At 45.7% G+C, this 22,157-nt stretch overlaps 1 protein-coding gene across 1 annotated transcript in view; it reads right to left on the bottom strand.

The window, feature by feature from the left end:
• The window catches only part of LOC147112599 (XK-related protein 6-like), a 94,504-nt gene that overhangs the window by 20,142 nt on the left and 52,205 nt on the right, over nt 1–22,157 (bottom strand). The gene's annotated exons all lie outside the window — the stretch shown is intronic.

The raw sequence follows: 22,157 nt of genomic DNA, 5'->3' as shown, positions 1-22,157 counted from the left end.
ACAATTCATAACATCATCTGAACCCTTGGATTAGGCTAAAGTGTCCTAATTCCATCCAGGTAACTATTTTATTCTTTATATATTTAGTTCTCAGAAAAAAAAATAACAGTCTTGGTTTAAATTGGAATATCGTAACACTCCAGTAACAATTTATCATATCAACACAAAACAGCATTTTGGTAACCTCTGTAATATGGGCTTTCAACTTGGATCCACTAAATATGGAAGTTGCTTGGCACTTCATTGTATCTAATTGAATTTATAAAATAATTATGAAGAGCATGTGCATAACTAGCATCAGTAAAATAAAACTCTACATTTTTCATTGCAATACATTAATTTCTATCATTCACGTGAGCTTCTTGCCAAATTCACAGAATCACAGAATCAGAATCACAGAATCCTCACAGTGCAGATAGAGGCCATTTCGGCCCATCGAGCCTGCACCGACATATATCCCACCCTATCCCCGTAACCCCACGTATTTAATCCCCTAACACTAAGGGTCAATTTATCATAGCCAAATCAATCCAAATCAACCTAACCTGCACATCTTTGGACTGTGGGAGGAAACCGGAGCACGCGGAGGAAACCCACGCAAACACGGGGAGAATGTGCAAACTCCACACAGACAGTCGCCCGAGGCCAGATTTGAACCCGGGTCCCTGGGACTTGGTAAAATAGAAAATAAAGTAATGATGTAATAATATCTTTTCCTATTAAAAACTGTAAAGCGTGCAGTAGCCATGCTTAATTACATCTAATCCAGAATGATAATTAAAATTATAATAAATATTGAATTAATTATTAAAAATAAACTTAAAGAACAAAATATCAGCTTTACTATTATTCTCAGCAAGGCAGGAGTTAAAACCACAAACTGTCTTAAATAGTGCAAAAGAGTTTATAATAATATAGAAAATGTTATGAGTTGATAAATTTCTATAGATTAGGATTAGATCACAAATTCTCCAACAATTATTTACAGAACTATAGTTCTTTGAGTCCTCCAAAGTCAATGATATCTCAAAATAGTTAACATTAATTCATTTTCTTTATCATGACTTGATAACACAACAGTTAAAATGCTTTCTTGTTAACCAGCTGATCATAAATTCGAATAGTACTGTACCTACAGCCCATCTTTTACACAGAGACTTGCTCACCCACAGAATAATAAATAACAATTGTCATGATGTTGTAGCCTTAAAAATAAACTTATTTAAAGAGAAACTGGCAGGTTACTTGCCTATCCTGAGGCCGCTGGGAGATGACTGATTGCAATTTTAGCCTGCTCGACTGAGCAGGTGGCAAAGACATATGCCCAAAGCCAGCGGAGACCTTTTTTTACAAATGCATGTCGAGTCCCGATGATGTCTTTGGGACCCGACTGCAATTTTAACTTGGTGAACTGAGTGGGAAGCCACAGTGAGTTTTCCACCGGTTCAATCCAGCGGGGAAGCAGATTGGGGTCAGAAGAGGTCCAAAAAGCTAAATTTTCTAATGTTTGTTTTTACTTTTCTTACGGGACCAGGAGAAATAAGAGTGCCTCTCTGGACCCTGCATGGAAGGTTTAGCCCTCTCCTGCCACAGATTCATGCCTTCTCAATCATGTGACCCCCGCAGGATTGTCCTAGTAGACCATCCCGCCACTTATCAGGTCTTGGTGAGTGGCCTCTGAGCCGCACAGAGTTCCTGACCGGGTGAAAAGTCAACTGGCGAGATTTAAATGAGGACCAGGAGTTAAAATACCCTGCACCTCATTTCTCTAATTATTTAGGAGTACTAACTGAGGTGGAACAGTGGGTTTGGAGACAGCAGTGTGAAATGGCATGTCCATCAATGCTGCTGGTAAGCATATTCAAAAATATACTAACATTACCATTTTGCACCCCACTCTGTGCCAATTAAGCCTGCTCCAAAACCCTTACATGAAATAATGTTTAAGAAAGTATGATTTGAATGAGAAGAAACAGCTTAAGTAACATTCAGTTTCCAATCTCACCCTTCAAATGAAGCAACTTGCCCTCAATTACAACCTAATGTACATCTATGCATCTACCATTTCTGCATTTTTATGGGGGCACTAGGACCCTGGGATTTTACCTTGGTTAATGTTCAAGGGACAATATCCTTCTTTTGAGGAACTTGCAGGCAACTTCATTTCTTGGAATAGCCAGGATAAACCTTTCCTGAAAACTATTTTTGGAGCCACCATATTGGCCACTGCAAATGTCCATGATGCACCAGATGTGGGTTGGAATTTTGCCTACCTGGGTGGGTCCGGTGTGAATGGTGTCCATGGCGGGTCGCGACCCCACTGCTGGCTCCATCCCGCTGTTGAAAATGAACTTACCTTATTAGGGCAATTAAACCCGCCCAGCGTGTTACCTGGCCCAATGAGATGGAACGGGTCTGGTAACGTCATTCATGACGCGTTTTCAGCCGGGATCCTTAAAGGGACCATGTCCACATTACATTTGAAGTTTAACCTAACAGTGCTGTCAGTGCACTCCAGCATTGGAGTGCTGCAAACACTGACAATGACTGCACAGAGGCAGAGGGCTGTACCCAGGTTCTCCGATGACTCCCTCCATATGCTTATGGAGGGAGTCACACCACGCAGGGAGGTCCTCTTCCCTTCCGATGGGCGGAAGAGACCTCCCCAGGAGATCAACACAGCCTGGTTGCACATTGCTGAGGAGGTCACAAGCAGGGATGTGTTCAGGAGGACCAGGCTGCAGTGCCGCAAACATTTCAATGATCTCATTAGATCAGGAAATGTTAGTACAAAGCCACACTCAACTGCATCCTGCTGTGCCTCTCATCACATCCCCATCACTCTGCTTTCCCTATCCTACTCCTGCACATCCTTACTCACACCAACATACCTCCACCCATCCCTCTCTATCTACATTATCACATCCCCATCTCACAAGCCACCTCTCACACTCGCCCTCCTCCTAGTGCAATCATACCAACTAAAAACACACAAGGGTAGCCACTTGGGTGCTTTATCCAATGTTTATGTAAAGTTTCTATTAATGTGGTGTCAAACATAAATATCTTAATTTTCAACACTTTCCGGTCTTGGATAGATTTGTGTGCACCTTTGGCAGTGGCTTAGTGAGTTGCAGTGAATGGTGAGACATAATGGTAACCCCCGCAATGGTGATGAGTCTGAAAGGAATGGCTTGGTCATTGTAGGGATGTTTTATGGTGCTGGTGAGGGGTGGTGCCAACCTGGCACATCATGTGGCAGCCATATGGGTGTAATGCGTGAAGTTAAGTAAATCTGGACATGCACTGGCCTCCCGGCAGCAATATGCTCGGGTGCTGATGCCCTGTGTCCTGTGCAGCATCAGGTGATTACGGAGAAGGTTGGTGTTGCAGTTAGTGCTGCTGGTGATGCTGGTGTTGGGGTTTATCATGGTCCAATTCTGAGGACCAAGGTGAGAGAGTATAAACGGCACCAATGTTGATGGCATAGATGGCAGGTGAAGTACAGATGATGGTGAGAGAGTTCTTCCAATGAGGTGAGACTGGATGGAAGCTTTGCTGGAAACACTTGCAGCCTGCAGAATCTGTGCTGGAAATGGGCTGAGCAACAGCTTCTGCCTGAGAAAGTGATCATCTGTCAGGTGGGAACTTTTACTGTACATTTGATGCTGTCAAATAATCAGCTGGAGCAACTGAACTCCCGCCTCAGGTTGACAGACGTGGTTCCCGAGCTGCGTGAATCCCATGACCATGCAGTGAAATTTAAAAAGTAAGTGAAAAAAGGCTCTTAAGAGCCTGGATCATGATTTCGATTGGGTCGCCTGCCGCTGCCGGTCGGGTTGGCTCCTGGGGGAAAGGCGTGTGGGAGCGGGATGACAGCGGGTTCCCGACCCGCTGTCAAAAATAACAACTTTCCCACCCGACCCGCCACCAATCACACCCGCTACCACCCCGGAAAATTCAGACCGTGATATTTGCTGCTGTGCAAATTGTTATGATCTGGTTTGGCAGGGTGCAAATTTCTGTTGTACTTTAAAAAAAATTATAGTTTATTTATGGGAGCACAAATGGCGATATAAATGATAATAAATCATAATGGTGGACCTTGGTCTTTTTTCGTATTCCTTTATATATGACTAGCTGAAGTGCCCGGCGGTGCCGAGGCTTTTTCGAGGGAATGTTGTTGTTGGAAGAGAGAGAGAGAGCGACTGGGGGGAAGAGAGAGAGCGACTGGGGGGAAGAGAGGGAGGGGAGGGGAGTGGAGGGGGGGAGGGGTGGGGAGGGGGGGAGGGGAGGGGAGGAGAGGGGGGGAGGGAGAGGGGAGGGGAGGGAGGGCGGGGAAGGGAGGGTGGGGGGGGGGGAGGGCGGGGAAGGAGGGAGGGCGGGGGGGGGAAAGGGCGGGCGGGGGGCCCCCCCCCCCGAGGGTCGCGGCCCCCCCGAGGGTCGCGCCCCCCCCCACCCCCACCCCCGCCCGAGGGTCGCGCCCCCCCCCCCCAAGAGGGTCGCGGCCCCCCCCCCCCCCCCGAGGTGAAGACCGCCGATTGCGCGCGCAGCAGGAGCTGAGACGCGGCGTCTCTGGCGCGGCTGGCGGGCCCGGTTGCCAGGGTAACCGTGACGCTGACCAAGCCCCGCCCCCGGGCCGAGCCAGAGAGAGAGAGACGCCGCGTCTCAGCTGCTCCTGCTGCGCGCGCGGCCCCCCCCCCCCGAGGGTCGCGCCCCCCCGAGGGTCGCGGCCACCCCCCCCGAGGGTCACGACGCCCCCCCCCCCACCCGAGGTGAAGACCGCCGATTGCGGCTGTGCGAGACGGCCGGCCGGGGTTGCCAGGGTAACGCTTGACGCTCAGCAAGCCCCGGCCGAGCCAGAGACAGCGCGTCTCAGCTCCTGCTGCGCGCGCACCCTAGCGGCGCTGGGCTGAGGCTCGGCCCTCCAGCCTTCGAGTGGGGCCGGGAGGTGCCTAGCTCGGGCGTGGGTGCGGAGGAGACGCCGAGGCTTCTAGGCCTACCTGGAAAAACGGGGAAAGGTAGGAAAATTAATGAGATTAGATAAGTTAATTACTTTCTAAATCATTTTTTAAAAAAACAATATGTGTTTTAAAAGCGACGTTTTTTTTTAAGACGCAGAAAGCGGGAAAAAGAAAGGAAATGTTTGGAATCAAGATGGCGGCGACTCACCTCGGTTCAGAATGATAAAGCCCGGCCACACACGCACCGATTGGCCCGGCGGCACACGCCAGCAACCCGGCGTACGATTGGTCGAGCTCGAGGTCACTCTGTTGCTAATGAGCGGATAATGAGATGCTAATGAGCGGAACGTTGAAGGTTTTTGGGATACCGCGGGCGCAATTTTAGCCCGGCCGAAACGTAAATACGCTTAAAACCGTCTCGGAAGCGTAAGCTTTCTTTGGAGGTAACGCGCGCGTAGGTACGCCCTGTAACTTTCGAGCGCATACCCGCAAGACGCACACGCGATGACAGACAGAATGACAGAATGACAGACAGAATGACAGACAGAAGTACCGATTTTATATATATAGATGATGATTGTGATCAGTTCTCATTCAGCCTGCTGGGTAAAGTTATTTGCTAACAACAGCGGGTTCTACCTCACGAGCAGGAAAACCTGACTCTATCCATCCTTACACACACAATAAGCCCAGCCAATTATAATATGGCTTTTGTGTTTGATCATTAAGAAATCCAAATCATGGATGGTACTCCCAGCTCAGCTATAGGAACATGTGTGGAAGTAGATTTGATAATGGGAGACAAAGGAAGAAAACTGGGACAAATAAGTTTTCTATTGTCATAAATGTGAGATCTCTTCTGCATCAAAAGTACAATTTAATCAGTCCATTAAGGTCATTTTGACTTCAGGTTTTCATTGTTAAAGAAGTCATTTTGCAGTAGCACCTTTTAAAAGAAATGAACTGTTAAAGAGAATTATGATTGACTTTAATAACTTGTTGTTCAGCCTACTTCCTGCTTATCTGCAGATGAGCACACAAAATTAAAATTACATGAAAATCCCTGGGTTAAGGTCTGTGTTTCTATTGATGTTAATTCAGGTCTCCTGCATTCTCTGCCAAAGTAACTCTTCAAAGCCAGTTCCCCTGATAATGTCACCAGCATTCATTGCTTAAACAAACATAATGTTCAAATCAACTAAGAAATAATTTGAAGTTAATTGTAATTTTTTTAAAGTGATTTTAAAAGGGATACTGATAATATCTCATGGAATCAAATCCTGCATTGATTTGTAATGGAATATTTTATTCAGGGTAAAGTGGATGAAACGATGACCCTCAGTATTTGAATTAGGTAGGAATGAATGACAAGGTCAAGTAAATTTGGGAAGGAGGAGCGGTTTGCCTTGACAGTTAACTATTTTCTCAGAGAAATTAATAGTACCAAAAGAGTTACTATCATGCCATTTCTGAGCATATTCTGCAGAATATTATTTATATTTTCATAAGTAAATTAAGAATAAACTAAAAATAACAGTCACACCACCAATACAGGAGATTGGTGGGTACGGTAGCATAGTGGTAATGTGGGCTAGTAATCCAGAGACCTGGACAAATGATCCAGAGACGGGAGTTCAAATCCCACCACAGGCAGCTGGGAATTTAAATTCAATTAAATAAATCTGGAATTAAAAACTAGTATCAGTAATGGTGACCATGAAACTACCAGATTGTCATAAAAACCCATCTGGTTCACTAATGTCCTTCAGGGAAGGAAATCTGCTGTCCTTACCCGGTCTGGCCTATATGTGACTCCAGACCCATAGCAATGTGGTTGACTTTTAACTGCCCTCTGAGGTTCAAGAAAGCGGCTCACCACCACCTTCTCAAGGGCACTTGGGGATGGGGAATAAATGCCAGTCTTGCCAACGACGCCCACATCCCATGAACGAATTTAAAAAAAGATGCACATAGAGAAAATGCTGAATTCAGAATAAACATTCAGAGTGATTATTCCAGGGGTATTAAAACACAATGATAGCTAATCATTGTGCTAGCATTATTTCACTAGTGAGCTAATGTTCAATTTATTACTTGTGCTGATGTCTATGTATTTTTTTTAAATACATGGTTGATACTGTACACTCTCCAGCAGTCAAAATTAATGAAGAGAACTATTTTATTCTTCTATTTTTATTATTTTTTCTTTACCTTCACATACTTTCTCTCTAATTTATTCTGTACTCTTTTTTTCTTAAAAAAGTAAAACTATAACACTACCCTGACCTTTGATCCAACATCTCATGGCTCCCATTATCTACTGTAGAGGTGGCAAGCACTTTGAAAAATTGGCCTCTTAATCTCTGAAAACTGTCTCTGTGCAATTTTCTAGCATCAAAGTGACATTGCTATCATTGGACAAGTTATCTTGCCATGGTGCCAGCAGCCAATTCACACCAAGATGGGGTAATTTATCTAATGTGCAATAAGGGTTAATCAACATAGTATTAATTGATTTGGTTTCTTTGGTTTTTATCATAGTATATTGAATGACACAAAGAGTTGGATGTATTTCTTAAGGCTAAAGGGATCAAGGGGCATGGGGAGAAAGCGGGGACAGGGTACTGAATTTGGATGATCAGCCATGATCGCATTGAATGGCGGAGCAGGCTCGAGGGGCCGAATGGCCTACTCCTGCTCCTATCTTCTATGTTTCTATGTTTCTAATAGCATGCAGCTGGAAGCAACTGTGCCAAAAATAGATCTTTTGCAAATTTGACCCTGATATTTGCTGAGGATGCAACGAGTTAGAAAAATGATATCAGAACCAAGGGAAACTAAGTAAAAGAACTGCCATATACAGGAGCACAACAACAAGTATCCTTCCTTAACACCAATCACATAAATAATTTCAAGAAACTTAAAATTCTCTTACGAAATGTTTTATTAAAGAGCAAGATATTTTCAGTAACTTGTAGCTGAACTACTTCAATAAAACAATTACTAGTACCGTGTAAGTTTCTGTGGTACAGGTACTTTATTTTTTTTTAGCTCTTTGATATTAATTCAGGTTTCTTTGCTTATTTTTGTTTTAATTGCTCTTGGATTTTCTCTCTCAAAAATATTAATTTCTTTTCATTTTTGAAATTTTAGATTGAATTATTTCTGCTCTTTTTCCTGTTTCTCCAAGTTCTTTACAGATTCATTTAGCTCTGCTGTCATTGTGACTTTATTTTATAGTTTTTTCCATAAATCTTCTTTCTCTTTTTAAAAATCTAAATTTTACTGTCATTTCTGATCAATCTTTTTCCAAGATCTGGACCACTGTTTGAAATCCTTCAATCTTTTCATAGAATCATAGAGATTTATGGGTCTGTGCCAGCTCTGAAAGAGCTATCCAGCCTAAACCCACTTTCCAGCTCTTGGTCCGTAGCCTTGTAGGTTACGGCACTTCAAGTTCATATCCAAGTACTTTTTAAATGCAATGAGGGTTTCTGCCTCTACCACCCTTTCAGGAGGTGAGTTCCAGAACCCCACCACCCTCTGGGTGAAAACAGTTCTCTTCAACACCCCTCTAATCATTCTACTAATTACTTTAAATCTATGCCCCCCAGTTATTGGCCTCTCTGCTAAGGGAAATAGGTCCTTCCCATCCACTCTATCTAGACCCCTCAGAATTTTATACACGAATCGCCGGGACCCTCGCCGCGCCGCAGCAGGCCAGCAGTCTGTGCTTCAGCAGATTGCTCCGCATGCTGCAGTGCTGCCCCGTGGGAGTGCCAGTGTGTCGTCCGACCAGGGAGTGGCTGTCCTCTGTCAGGATGGCAGCATTCTTGCTGCCAACACTGTCACTTCTCCACTGCAGCTGCCACCATCTGTAGGACAGACTGCTGCCGCCCATGCAGAGTTGGAGCAGTCAGCAGCCGGGCCCTCCAGGCCCATAGTTGGTCCAGGCCGTACCTCGAGGGAATCTGCCGATTCAGTTTCTGACACTCAGCAGCCTTCCCCCAGCCTTGCTGCAGCCACTGGGGTCCCATTGCGGAGGAGCTGCAGGGTGGGAAGGGGCCAATCTCGCAAGCGAAGCAGATCACCCTCAAAGGGCAAAAAATAGGAGGTGTGGCAAAATGCTGTTAATTTTTTTGTGAATGCCGAGGATCGTGGTCATTTTTTGTTTACTCTTTTGTTCATTGTCTCCAGGTTGTGAGAGCCAGTTATGTGTCTGACTGCTTTTTTTTGGGTTTCTCTCTATTACTTTGTCATGCAGGAAGGGCACACAGTTTGTTAAATAAAGAAGTGTCTTTATTCAGATTGTGCATGTTTGCTCTTTGAACGATTTGTCGCCTTGACCGGCTCGGGTTGCGGAACGGTTCCATTCATGTTCTTTCAATGGCACAAGCCATTCCCTCAGAGGGGGCCTAGAACCGACTTGCAATAAGCTGCTGACAGACGGCCCTTGCACTTTGTGCCTCCCTCCCGTCTTGGTGCTCCTCCTCCTCCTCCTCTGCTGGTGCTCCAATGTCTGGTGGCAGTGGCTGAGTCCTGAGGATTGCCAGGTTATGCAGCATGCAGCACACTACAACGAAATGGGAGACTCGCTCAGGTGAGTACTGAAGGGCTCCCCCGGAATGGTCCAGACAGCGGAACTGTTGCTTGAGCACGCCGATTGTGTGCTCAATGATGTTCCTGGTCGCTTGATGGCTCTCATTGTATCGTTCTTCAGCAGGGGTGCTGGGCACACAGAGCGGGGTCATCAGCCAGGTGCACAGAGGATAGCCCTTGTCCCCAAGAAGCCAGCCTCCTGGGTGAGCCGGGGCTTCGAAAAGGTCTACCACAGAAGTCTGGCACAGGATGAAGGCGTCGTGGCTGCTGCCTGGAAAGCAGTCTGTGGTCACACACCAACTGGACGTTCAACGAATGGAACCCCTTCCGGTTGCAGTAATCCTCAGCATTCTCTTGCGGCGCCCGCAAAGCCACATGCGTGCAGTCAATGACGCCCTGGACCACGGGGAAGCCTGCTAATCTTGCAAATCCCATTGCGCGCTCTTGCTGCTTGTCCAGGGTCATGGGGAAGGAAATGTACTGACGTCTCCTTTTAAAAAGGGCATTCATGACTTGGCGGATGCAGCAATGTCCCCAGTAGCGGATTGGAAGGAGCCGGTGGCATAGAAGTTGAGAGCCACTGTCACCTTCACTGCCACCGACAGAGACGTCCTGCTCCTCAGTTGAGGCTGCAGATCTGGCTGAAGCAGGTGGCAGAGCTCAGTGACCACCTCCCTGCTGAATCGCAGCCTCCGGAAACACTGCTCCTCAGACATGTTGAGGTATGAGAACTGTTGGCGGAATACCCTGGGAGGGTAAGGTCTCCTGTGCCGACGCCTGTTGGCCCTCCTCCGTCTGGCCACGATTGGCACTCTCTCTCGGCGTCTCTGAGCCCTCTCAATGCAATGGAGAAACCCAACGTTTCCACCCATTGCAGCCCCCATAGTATGTGGCCACTTAAGGTTATGCCAGCAAAAAAGCAAACCAACTACAAAGTTCTGTGCCGAAGCCAGAAGTACCTCTGCGAGCGCTGACTCAATGCAGAAAGCTCTCTCCCTTTGTCGCTCTGCAAATCTCTCTCTCTCTCACACAGGAGTGGTCCAAAAAAGGCTACCACAAAGAAGCCAGGAAGAGCCCCCTTTAAATAGCGCACCCCCAGCCCCACAGCGACTGGGAACCGTTCCAGTCAACCAGTCGCTGGGAGCGCCAGGCGGAAAGGAGGGGGGCGCCATTGAAGTTCCGGTTCGGGGCGCCCCAAGGGCGTTGCATCATGAAATGACGGCAGGATCTGCGCGTGCAGCTAAGCGGGCGTTGCGGTTTTGCGCGCCGCTAAATGTCCGCTCAATTTCGCGAGAGGCGCAGATCTCACCGCGCCCGGGTGCTAGCCGCATCGCGCCCCACTTATCGCCCTCTTAAGGCACTAACGGGTGGCGCTAGCAACTGAATTTCTCCCCCTTTGACTCTATGACCCATTTGTGCCACTCCTGCGTTTTGTCAGCAGTAGCTGTGCCCCTTCCCATTCAACCTGATGCATTAAATTTTGGCAACAGTGAAGTGAGCTGTCTTATAAAGTGGGCCAATTTCAAATATTTTCAGCGGTTCACATCCAGGTCTACTGACTGTGCCTACAAGCAGCTAACAAGCATTGTATTTTTCTGCCATCACCCCACCTCATCAGGTATCCAAGATGTGGTGATACTGGTACAGGTTCCCACTGCCACTAGAAACACAGAAGATAGGAGCAGGAGTAGGCCATTCAGCCCCTCGAGCCTGCTCCGCCATTTAATGAGATCATGGCTGATCATCCAAATTCAGTACCCTGTCCCTGCTTTCTCCCCATATCCCTTGATCCCTTTAGCCTTAAGAAATATATCCAACTCCTTCTTGATATTATTTAATAAATTGGCCACAACTGCCTTCTGTGAGAGAGAATGCCACAGGTTCACCACTCACTGGGTGAAGAAGTTCCTCCTCAGCTCAGTCCTAAATGGCTTACCCCTAATCCTTAGCCTGTGACCCCTGGTTCTGGACTCCCCGGCCATCGGGAACATCCTTCTTGCATCTAATCTGTCTAGTCCTGTTAGAATTTTATAAGTTTCAATGAGATCCCCTCTCATTCTTCTAAACTCCAGCGAGTATAAGCCCAATCGACCCAATCTCTCCTCATACGTCATTCCTGCAATCCCAGGTACCAGTCTGGTGAATCTTCGCTGCACTCCCTCCATGGCAAGAACATCCTTCCTCAGATAAGGCGACCAAAACTGCACACAATACTCAAGGTGTGGTCTCACCAAGGCCCTGCACAACTGCAGCAAGACATCCTTGCTCCTGTACTCGAATCCTCTCGCTATGAAGGCCAACATACCATTTGCCTTCTTAACCGCCTGCTGCACCTGCATGCTTACCTTCAGCGACTGGTGCACAAGGACAACCAGGTCTCGTTGCACTTCCCCTTCTCCCAATCTATTGCCGTTCAGATAATAATCTGCCTTCCTATTTTTGCCACCAAATGGATAACCTCGCATTTATCCACATTATACTGCATCTGCCCAATCACCCAACCTGTCCAAATCATACAGGAGTTTCTCTGCATCCTCCTCACAGCACACACGCCCACCCAGCTTTGTGTCGCCTGCAAACTTGGAGATATTACATCTAGTTCCCTCGTCTAGATCATTAATATATATTGTGAATAGCTGGGGTCCTACCACTGATCCCTGCAGTACCCCACTCGTCACTGCCTGCCACTCGGAAAATGACCTGTTTATTCCAACTCTTTGCTTCTTGTCTGCCAACCAGTTCTCTATCCAAGTCAGTACCTTACCCCCAATCCCATGTGCTTTAACTTTGCACGCTAATCTCTTATGCGGGACCTTATCGAAAGCATTCTGAAAGTCCAAATACACCACATCCACTGGTTCTCCCTTATCTATTCTACCAGTCACATCCTCAAAAAATTCCAGTAGATTAGTCAAGCATGATTTACCTTTTATAAATCCATGTTGACTTCGTCCGATCCTATCACTGTTTTCCAAGTGCTCTGCTATTACATCTTTTATAATGGACTCTAGCATTTTCCCCACTACTGATGTCAGGCTTACCGGTCTATAATTCCCTGTTTTCTCTCTACCACCTTTTTTAAATAGTGGGGTTACATTAGCTACCCTCCAATCCATGGGAACTGTCCTACGCAAATGTCCTGACCTCAGGAAATTGAACAGGGTCAGAAGCTTAGTTTGCCAGTGGGGAGCAACTCCACAAAATGCTGCAGCAACAGCGGTGGAGTGGAATTGCTGATTTCATCCCAATTGTTTAAAAGGAGTCGGTGACCTACCTGCCCCAAATGGGCATCCAGAAGCAGCTCGCCTGGCTGGCAGCAAGGCAGGTTTTTGGGGTGGAGTTTGCGCTAATTTCAGGAAGGCATAAATGGGGTAAGCTTGGTGCGGCAGCAGCCCAATCTGTTTTCATGGGGTTGGGAGGAGCACACCTGCCCCTCCTGGTCCCACAAAAACAAGTTTTTTACTTACCTTGGACCCTGATTAGTATAAATTCACGAGGCTCCCGTTTGAGTCAGGCAGGTAGCTCAGTCATCCAGCTTGAAGACAGCTGCGGGGTGGAAAAATGAGCAAGTGGACCGCTTTGATTTTAGCTTCTGTACTGCCAGATTTCCGCTGGAAGGAAGGAGTTAAAACCATCCCGCTAGCTTCACAATCAAAGATCAAACAGCAATTCACAATATTCTAGAACAAATTAGACCGATAATCTGGTTATTTTATATCACACCAGTATTGAAATGTTCCTATAGTGCTCATACAGTTAAAGAATTTAAGATTGCCAGCATCTGCAGTAATGTGCTTTTGTTTCAGTTAAAGAATGCTGATTGATTTTGAGCATAAAATCACAGGACAAAGGGAGTAAATCTAGAAATAATTTTAGAATAAGACCAGATGGCATTTAGCTATTGCTTCATTCAATCACCATTTCACCTGTGATTTTCTTTTCATCCCACAGTACATTTCATGTAATACTGACTTTTTGCCGCTATATCATAGAATCATAGAAAGTTACAGCACGGAAGGAGGCATTTCGGGCCATCGTGTCCACGCCGGCCAACAAAGAGCTATCCAGCCTAATCCCACTTCCCAGCTTTTGGTCCGTAGCCTTGCAGGTTAGAGCATCCCAAGTGCACATCCAAGTACTTTTTAAATGTGGTTAGGGTTCCTGCCTCTACCACCCTTTCAGGCAGTGAGTTCCAGACCCCCACAACCCTCTGGGTGAAAACATTTCCCCTCAAATCCCCTCTAAACCTTCCACCAATTACTTTAAATCTGTGCCCCCTGGTTTTTGACCCCTCTGCTAAGGGAAATAGGTCCTTTCTATCCACTTTATCTAGGCCCCTCATAATTTTATACACCTCAATAAGGTCTCCCCTCAGCCTCCTCTGTTCCAAGGAAAACAGACCCAGCCTATCCAGTCTTTCCTCATAGCTAAGATTCTCTACTCCCGGCAACATCCTTGTAAATCTCCTCTGTACCCTCTCTAGTGCAATCACATCTTTCCTGTAATGTGGTGACCAGAACTGCACGCAGTACTCTAGCTGAGGCCTAACTAGTGTTTTATACAGTTGAAGCATAACCCCCCTGCTCTTGTATTCTATGCCACGGCTAATAAAGGCAAGCATTCCGTATGCCTTCTTAACCACCTTATCTACCTGGCCTGCTACCTTCAGGGATCTGTGGATATGTACTCCAAGGTCCCTTTGTTCCTCTACACTATTCAGTGTCCTACCATTTGCATACACTTCTCCGGATTGAATTCCATTTGCCACTGTTCTGCCCACCTGATCAATTTATTGATATCTTCCTGCAGTCTACAGCTTCCTTCTTCAGTATCAACCACACAGCCGATTTTAGTATCATCTGCAAACTTCTTAATCATACCCCTTATATTCAAGTCTAGATCATTGATATATACCACAAAAAGCAAGGGACCTAGTACTGAGTCCTGCGGAACCCCACTAGAAACAGCCTTCCAGTCACAAAAACACCCATCAACCATTACCCTCTGCTTCCTGCCTCCGAGCCAGTTTTGAATCCAACTTGACACTTTGCCCTGGATCCCATGGGCTTTTAACTTCGTGACCAGTCTGCCATGTGGAACCTTATCAAAAGCCTTGCTAAAGTCCATATACACTACATCAAATGCACTACCCTCCTTGTTACCGCCTCAAAAAATTCAATCAAGTTTGTCAGACACGACCTTCCCTTAACAAATCCGTGCTGACTATCCTTGATTAATCCATGTCTTTCGAAATGAAGATTTATCCTGTCCTTCAGAATTCTTTCCAATAATTTTCCCACCACATGCAGTGGCAACAAAGAGCTACATTAACTTTTTTCTCAAGTTGCTATACAATTGAGCAGGATAGCACCATATCAGCAAAGTAACAGGGAACACATTTTCATTTTGCTTATGTTTAGGTTTAGATGACTCGAGGTGCTAATAACTTACTAAGCAGCTTAGCTCTAGCTTACATTGAAAAATAATCAAAAGTGTCTTGTAATCCTGGCTTTTTGGTCCTCCTCATCTTCCTGCTCCAACAAATAAATGATAATGATGGGAATTTCTAAGGGAAACAACGTTTTGCATTTATTCATTTTAGGGAAATTCTCCAAACAGGAACTGGTCTTGAGGGAGCTTTCTAAATGAAACTAGGAGCCTCAAAAAACCAAAACATTTTGACCAAAAAGAAATCCTAAATAAAGTTATGACCCTCTATTTAACAGCACAGTTGTTAGGAATGCTAGCAGAAAAGGTTCTATTAAAGAATCTATTTTATGTTAAAGAATCCACTGTGTAACAAACAGCATCTGCTGGCAACAGTATTTTGGAAAATGTACAAAACTAGACTGGATACTCAAGGCTGGTATATCTAGAGTCGTAAAATAATTGCCTGTTCTTTGTGTAGCTTCAACATCCTTGTAGATGAGCTTTTCTGTATTACTTTCTTAAGGCTACCATAAGCGTAGATGAATAAGGCCATGAAACTTTCACCCACTAATACCATAGAAATTAACAAGACTTTGGAATGCTGAGCTGATATAAGTCAGTGTAAACCAAGAGTAAAGGTCACGGAATGCAGGACATGACGTAATGACCTTTGAGCTGTAGGATAAAAGCGAGGCCATTGCCTCGGGAAGTTTGGGCAGACCCGGGGGTAATAACCCTGCTACTGCGCTCTTAGCAACTGTAACAAGAGGTTTCCCACAGTCTTCACATCATCGTGTGTGTTGTCTGTGAGTATCATTTCCTCTAATAAATCTATGAGCAAAAAACTCTCAATGCTGGCACAGAGACAACAGCTCCAAGGCTGTTTCTAGCAGTATTTATCAACAACAATAAAACACAGCAATGCACATTTAAGGTCCCAGCATCAGCCTTCCTCAGCTGCTTGTCTGTTACCCCTGTTTTATAGTGGCATAAGTTAGATTGGTGGATCTGAGCGTGAAAATGACGGAATTTAGGACCAACCAGAAGTGTGCCACCTGCCATATTGAATAAGGACAAAAAAGAGACGTCCTTTACCCACACCTGAAGCAGGCGTTAGTCTATTTGCATATGCAATTTAGGGGCCTAATGCCGGCTTCAGGTTTCTGCTGTAACATTGGTTCGCTCTGAGGCAGCTTGTGCCATTGCTGGCTGCCTCAGGGAAAATCAACCCTAAAGATCACCTACAAGAAAAAAAAAGGTAAGTTATTTACCAAAATCACCATCCCAAATGCTGTCGCTGCTGGCCCCAAGATCCCCAGCCCTGACCTTCAGGCCCTATTTCCTCCCCCCCCCACTCCCTATCCCCCCGACCACTGATCACGATCCCCCCTTCGATTTTCCTCCCCCGATCGCTCCCTCCCCGAAGACCAATGCCGCACACCCCACCCCCCCAACACATGAAAAAATGGATCTTCCTGAATTTCTCCCTATTGATGTCATCCTAGTCTAAACCCATCATTTGCATGGCTGCACTTTAGTTGGGGGGACATCTTACACCCTCCCTCACTTCCAGTGGAATTTAGGACAGAAGTTAAAGGTGGTGCAAAAGCAGTGTATCCTCTGTATGTCCCAAATACGCCCCCCCACCAGTTAGATCTGTTGGGTTTATGCCCTACCAAACCATCGGAATTTGGGGGTCTAAAGGTCCTGTGTCTACCATGCACTTCCCGTTTGTCAAAGGCTTGGATTGAGCTCAAGTTAAAGGTATATCTTCCGCCCTGGGGGAACAGAAGGGCCATTTAGTAATGGTAATCAATCCCATTGTACTGTGTACTGTTGGGGCCTATACCTTTTTTTAAACAGACCTAGGTCCCACCTGGATTGGAATTTCTTGGGTAGTTTGAATGGGTGGAAATTCGACAGCTCTGGGTTCTGCCTCAAATTCTGACTGCCCCCACCTCCCCAACTAAATTGAGTTAGGGTCCAAAATTTGGAGAATTTCTTTTGGGAAAAAGAAGTGTAGTTCTGACACAGGGGATTAAAAATTTGAGTGTAAATTAGATAGGCCAGAGTTACAGCAATTGTAAAATACATGCTAAATTCTGGTAGAATTGATTGCTGACAGAAGATGTGTCCAACTCTCAAAGTGGTGCATGTAAGTAAATGAGAGGATAATGAGGGGAAATGCTGCTGTCCCAGAAATTCTGCCATTTACACCCGACTTAAATTAAGCTTTTAGAAAAGATGGGTAAATTACTTGCATGACTTGTCAATCAGGAAGTGATTGAGTTTACAGGCTTTGAAAACCCACAAACTTTGTCTGAAACATCAGTTTTGGTTGAAGCATACAAAAATCTTTTCTTGGCTGTGCTGCTGTGAAAGGATTTTTCAAGCTGCCTCTCAACAGCTTCAGGCAGGGGAATCTTTCGCTTTCCACCCTTCCATCATGGAGTCTTTCCCGTGATGCTCATTATGTGCATTCCTATATATGTCCTTATGATGGAGGTGGAAGTGAAGAGGATATGAGAGGCACACAGTATAAGGCTACACCAAAGGAGATGATGATCAATTCAGAGAAACCCTTCCACCAACATCTTCACACCATGTCGCTCTTTTGATGAAGTCTCAGAAGAGGTCTCTTGTGGAGGCAATGGTACTGTAAGCAAACATACAAGGAATTCTATCTCTTGTTGCAAAATGACCTCTAAACATCCTCTCCAACAATAAAACAAAGAACAGACTTACTTCAGAAAATTGGACTTCATAATCATAAAATGGTTTTACTGTGCTTCCCTGGTGCTTGCCCTTGGTGATAGTATAGGGTGTGTGTTGTCTACTTCCTAATCTCATGCTTTTTATGAGTGCCTCCTCAGTGGAAGGAGCAAGTATAGTAGAATGATGCAGCTCCCCAATGAGGACCTCATGTTTCACCTGCAGTGGATGCCCTCTTTTTGCTGGGTTATGAGATGATCCTGCCACTACTGTCAGCATATTGGTGGCTGCGCTGGTTGGCTGCTGTAGTCCTCTACCTGGCTATTCTTCAGACCTTTGAGGGGCTGGCTGGGAGAAACAGATCAGTCCTCAATCGTTTCTCCTCCTGCCACTCTCTAGTTGTTGCTTGCCTTTATGAACAACCAGAGATCTGTGTGGCAACAAATCCTTCCCCAGCATTAATAGAAATGAACAGAAGTATGTTGCCTCCCTGGTGCCAGGGTTAAGGATGTCACTGAGTGGCTGCAGAACATTCTGAGGCGGGAGGGTGAACAGCCAGAGGTCGTGGTCCATATTGGTACCAATGACATAGGTAGAAAGAGAGATGAGGTCCTGCAGGCAGATTTTAGGGAGCTAGGAAAGAGATTAATAAGCAGGACCTCAAAGTTAGTAATCTCCGGATTACTCCCAGTGCCACGAGCTCGTGAGTACAGAAATAGGAGGATAGAACAGATGAATGCGTGGCTGGAGAGATGGTGCAGGAAGGAGGGCTTTAGATTCCAGAGTCATTGGCACCGGTTCTGGGGGAGGTGGGACCTGTACAAGCCTGACGGGTTGCACCTAAACAGGGCTGGGACCAATGTCCTTGCTGGGTGGGGGGCACGGTGGAGGTTTGCAAGTGCTGTTGGGAAGGTTGAGGAGGATGCTGAGAAACTCCAGTATGATTTGGACAGGTTGGGTGATTGGGCAGATGCAGTATAATGTGGATAAATGCAAGGTTATCCACTTTGGTGGCAAAAACAGGAAGGCAGATTATTATCTGAACGGCAATAGATTGGGAGAAGGGAAAGTGCAACGAGACCTGGGTGTCCTTGTGCACCAGTCGCTGAAGGTAGGCATGCAGGTGCAGCAAGCGGTTAAGAAGGCAAATGGTATGTTGGCCTTCGTAGCGAGAGTATTTGAGTACAAGAACAAGGATGTCTTGCTGCAGTTGTACAGGGCCTTGGTGAGACCACACCTTGAGTATTGTGTGCAGTTTTGGTCGCCTTATCTGAGGAAGGATGTTCTTGCCATGGAGGGAGTGCAGCGAAGATTCACCAGGCTGATACCTGGGATGGCAGGAATGACGTATGAGGAGAGATTGGGTCGATTGGGCTTATACTCGCTGGAGTTTAGAAGAATGAGAGGGGATCTCATTGAAACTTATAAAATTCTAACAGGACTGGACAGACTGGATGCAGGAAGGATGTTCCCGATGGCCGGGGAGTCCAGAACCAGGGGTCACAGTCTAAGGATATGGGGTAAGCCATTTAAGACAGAGATGAGGAGGAATTTCTTCACCCAGAGAGTGGTGAACCTGTGGAATTCTCTACCACAGAAGGCAGTGGAGGCCAATTCATTAAATATATTCAAGAAGGAGTTGGATATATTTCTTAAGGCTAAAGGGATCAAGGGATATGGGGAGAAAGCAGGGACAGGGTACTGAATTTGGATGATCAGCCATGATCTCATTGACTGGCAGAACAGGCTCGAGGGGCCGAATGGCCTACTCCTGCTCCTATCTTCTATCTATGTTTCTATGTTTTAAACTAATTTTGCAGGGCGATGGGAACCTGAGCGTAGATTCAGAAGGGAGAGAGGCAAAGCTGGAAATGGAAGGCAGTAAATTAGTGAGTGAGTTTGGAAGGCAGAGGAAGCAAAGGCTACAAAATAGACAACAAAGGAGTTTGATAGTCCTTAATGGTACATACTTCAATGCAAGCAGTCTAGTGAATAAGGCAGATGAGCTGAGGGCACAGATAGACACGTGCAAGTATGATATCATAGCTATTACTGAAACATGGCTTAAAGAAGGGCAGGAATGGCAGCTCAATATTGGTTACAGGGTTTTCAGACGAGATAGAGAGAGGGTTAAAAAAACAAGGGGGGATTACAATATTGGTTAAAGAAACAATTACAGCCGTGAGGAGGAATGATATGTTAGAAGGATCATCAAATGAGGCCATATGGGTTGAACTGAAAAACAAAGAAGGAGCAATCACATTGCTGGGAATGTACGATAAGACCCCCAAACAGTCAGAGGGAGATAGAAGAACAAATATGTGGGCAAATTTCTGAGACATGCGAAAACTATAGTAGGGAATTTCAACTATCCTAATATTAACTGGGATAAAATCAGTGTAAAATGTATAGAGGGTGCAAAATTCTTAAATTGCATTAAGGAGAACTTTTTTAGCTAGTACGTAGCAAGCCCAACAAAAGAGGGAGCAGTTCAGGACTTAGTTTTAGGGAATGAAGCTGGGCAGGTGGAAGGGGTATCAGTGGGAGAGCATTTTGGTGGTGGTGATCGTAATTCAGTTAGATTTAGAGTAGTTACGGAAAAGGACAAAGGTAGACCAGGAGTAAAAGTTCTCAATTGAGGAAAGGCCAATTTTATGAAGCTGAGATGTGATTTAGCAAAAATGGACTGGAAACAGCTACTTGAAGGCAAATCAGTGTCAGAGCAGTTCAATGAGGAGATAGTGAGGGTTCAGAGGAAATATGTTCCCACAAAGAAAAAGGGTGGGACTCCCAACCTAGAGCCCCCTGGATGTCAAGGAGCATACAGGGTAGGATAAGATTAAAAAGGGAAGCTTATGTCAGATACCGAGAGCTCAATACTGCAGAAAGCCTGGAGGAGTATAGAAAGTTGAGGAGAGAAATTAAAAAGGAAACTAAGAAAGCAAAGAGAGGGCATGAAAAAATATTGGCATGTAAAATCAAGAAAAACCCAAAGATGTTTTATAAATAGATAAAGTGCAAGAGGATAACTAAGGAAAGAGTAGGGTCTACTAGAGACCAAAAAGGTAGAAGACGTGGGTATGGTTCTTAATGAATACTTTGCACCTCTCTTCACAAATGAGAGGGATGGTGCAGACATTGTAGTTAAGGAGATTTACGAGGATGTTGCCAGGACTGGAGAATTTTAGCTGTGAGGAAATATTGGACAGGCTGGCGTTTTCTTTGGAGCAGAGGAGGCTGAAGGTGTATCAAATTATGGGGGAACTAGATAGATCCTTCCTATACACTCTATTTCCCTTAGCAGAGATGTATATAACTAGGGGGCATAGATTTAAATGACTGAAAGATGTGTGTGCTCCTTTAAGTAGCACTGACCGCGTCTCTGTAGGTCTGCTGTATGCTCACTTTTCTGAGTAAGCTTGGGGCCCAGCATTAAACTCAGCACGACGACTGATGTCACACACTGCAGATTTGCATGTCTAGGGCCAGCGTTGCTAATGGCAGCGCTTTGGCCCTCATCAAATTGTGGGCACCGAGTCCCGGGTCAGAGGCAGGCGGATGTGATAAGAACCTGAGTTCTAGCCCTAGTTTTTTTTTACAATGCTGCTCCACAGCTGCACTTTTTTGCATCCAGTAACTTGGTTAAGAACATAGAAAAATCCAAATGCCAGCTCTTGGAATTAAATTTAGGACCCTCATGGTCATGAAAATAACATTTGGCACAAGAGGGTCAACATTAATAGGCTACACATATACTTAAATATCTGATAACTCAAGTGTGAAATGTGCTCACTTCCTCATTTGAAAATTAAGAATCTCTACGCCCACCTCCCCTACTCCCCAGTATTTTGGGGGAGATTTTCCTGGGTTTGCGCCCAGGCACACTGGATTGCCTCGGTGCAGCAAATATCGGAACATTGAGCAATTTGGAATGCCCACCTGATTTCCCTTCCATTTTAGGTGTCAGCCTTGGCTCAGTAGTAACACCCTCACCTCGAAGTCAGATGGTCATGGGCTCAAGCCTCACTTCAGAGACTTGAACACATAATCTAGGCTGACACTTCGGCCGTGATTTTATTGGCACTGAGAGGGCGGGTTTGGAGGCGGGTCAAAGGATGAAATCGTTTTGACTGATGGTGGGGTCCGATCCCGCCGTCAACCCGATTTTCCCAAGTGTCGGGTCCCCGATTTGCGCAGGGATCTGACACCTAGCGGCGGGAAGAGGATTAAAGCCACTTACCTGCCTGTTAACAGGTACTTGATAGTAGTTAACAGGCTATTTTTAAAATTTTGCCACTTCTGCCTCGGGCTTCCCGATGTCCGGACACCACGCAAGGTAAGTGTGGCGTGTTGTGAGTCTGCTGTAATGTTACTGTATTGATGACAGCTCCAGAAGTGGTGTGAAGGATCCAATGGTGCACTGGTGAGTTTCAGAAGAAAATGTTGGGAAAA

Source organism: Somniosus microcephalus, chromosome 9 (genome assembly GCF_052327205.1).
Source record: "Somniosus microcephalus isolate GS21.2 chromosome 9, FLI_Smic_1.0, whole genome shotgun sequence".
In the NCBI taxonomy this organism is placed as follows: domain Eukaryota; kingdom Metazoa; phylum Chordata; class Chondrichthyes; order Squaliformes; family Somniosidae; genus Somniosus; species Somniosus microcephalus.
This window is presented reverse-complemented; position numbering and strand designations above follow the sequence as displayed.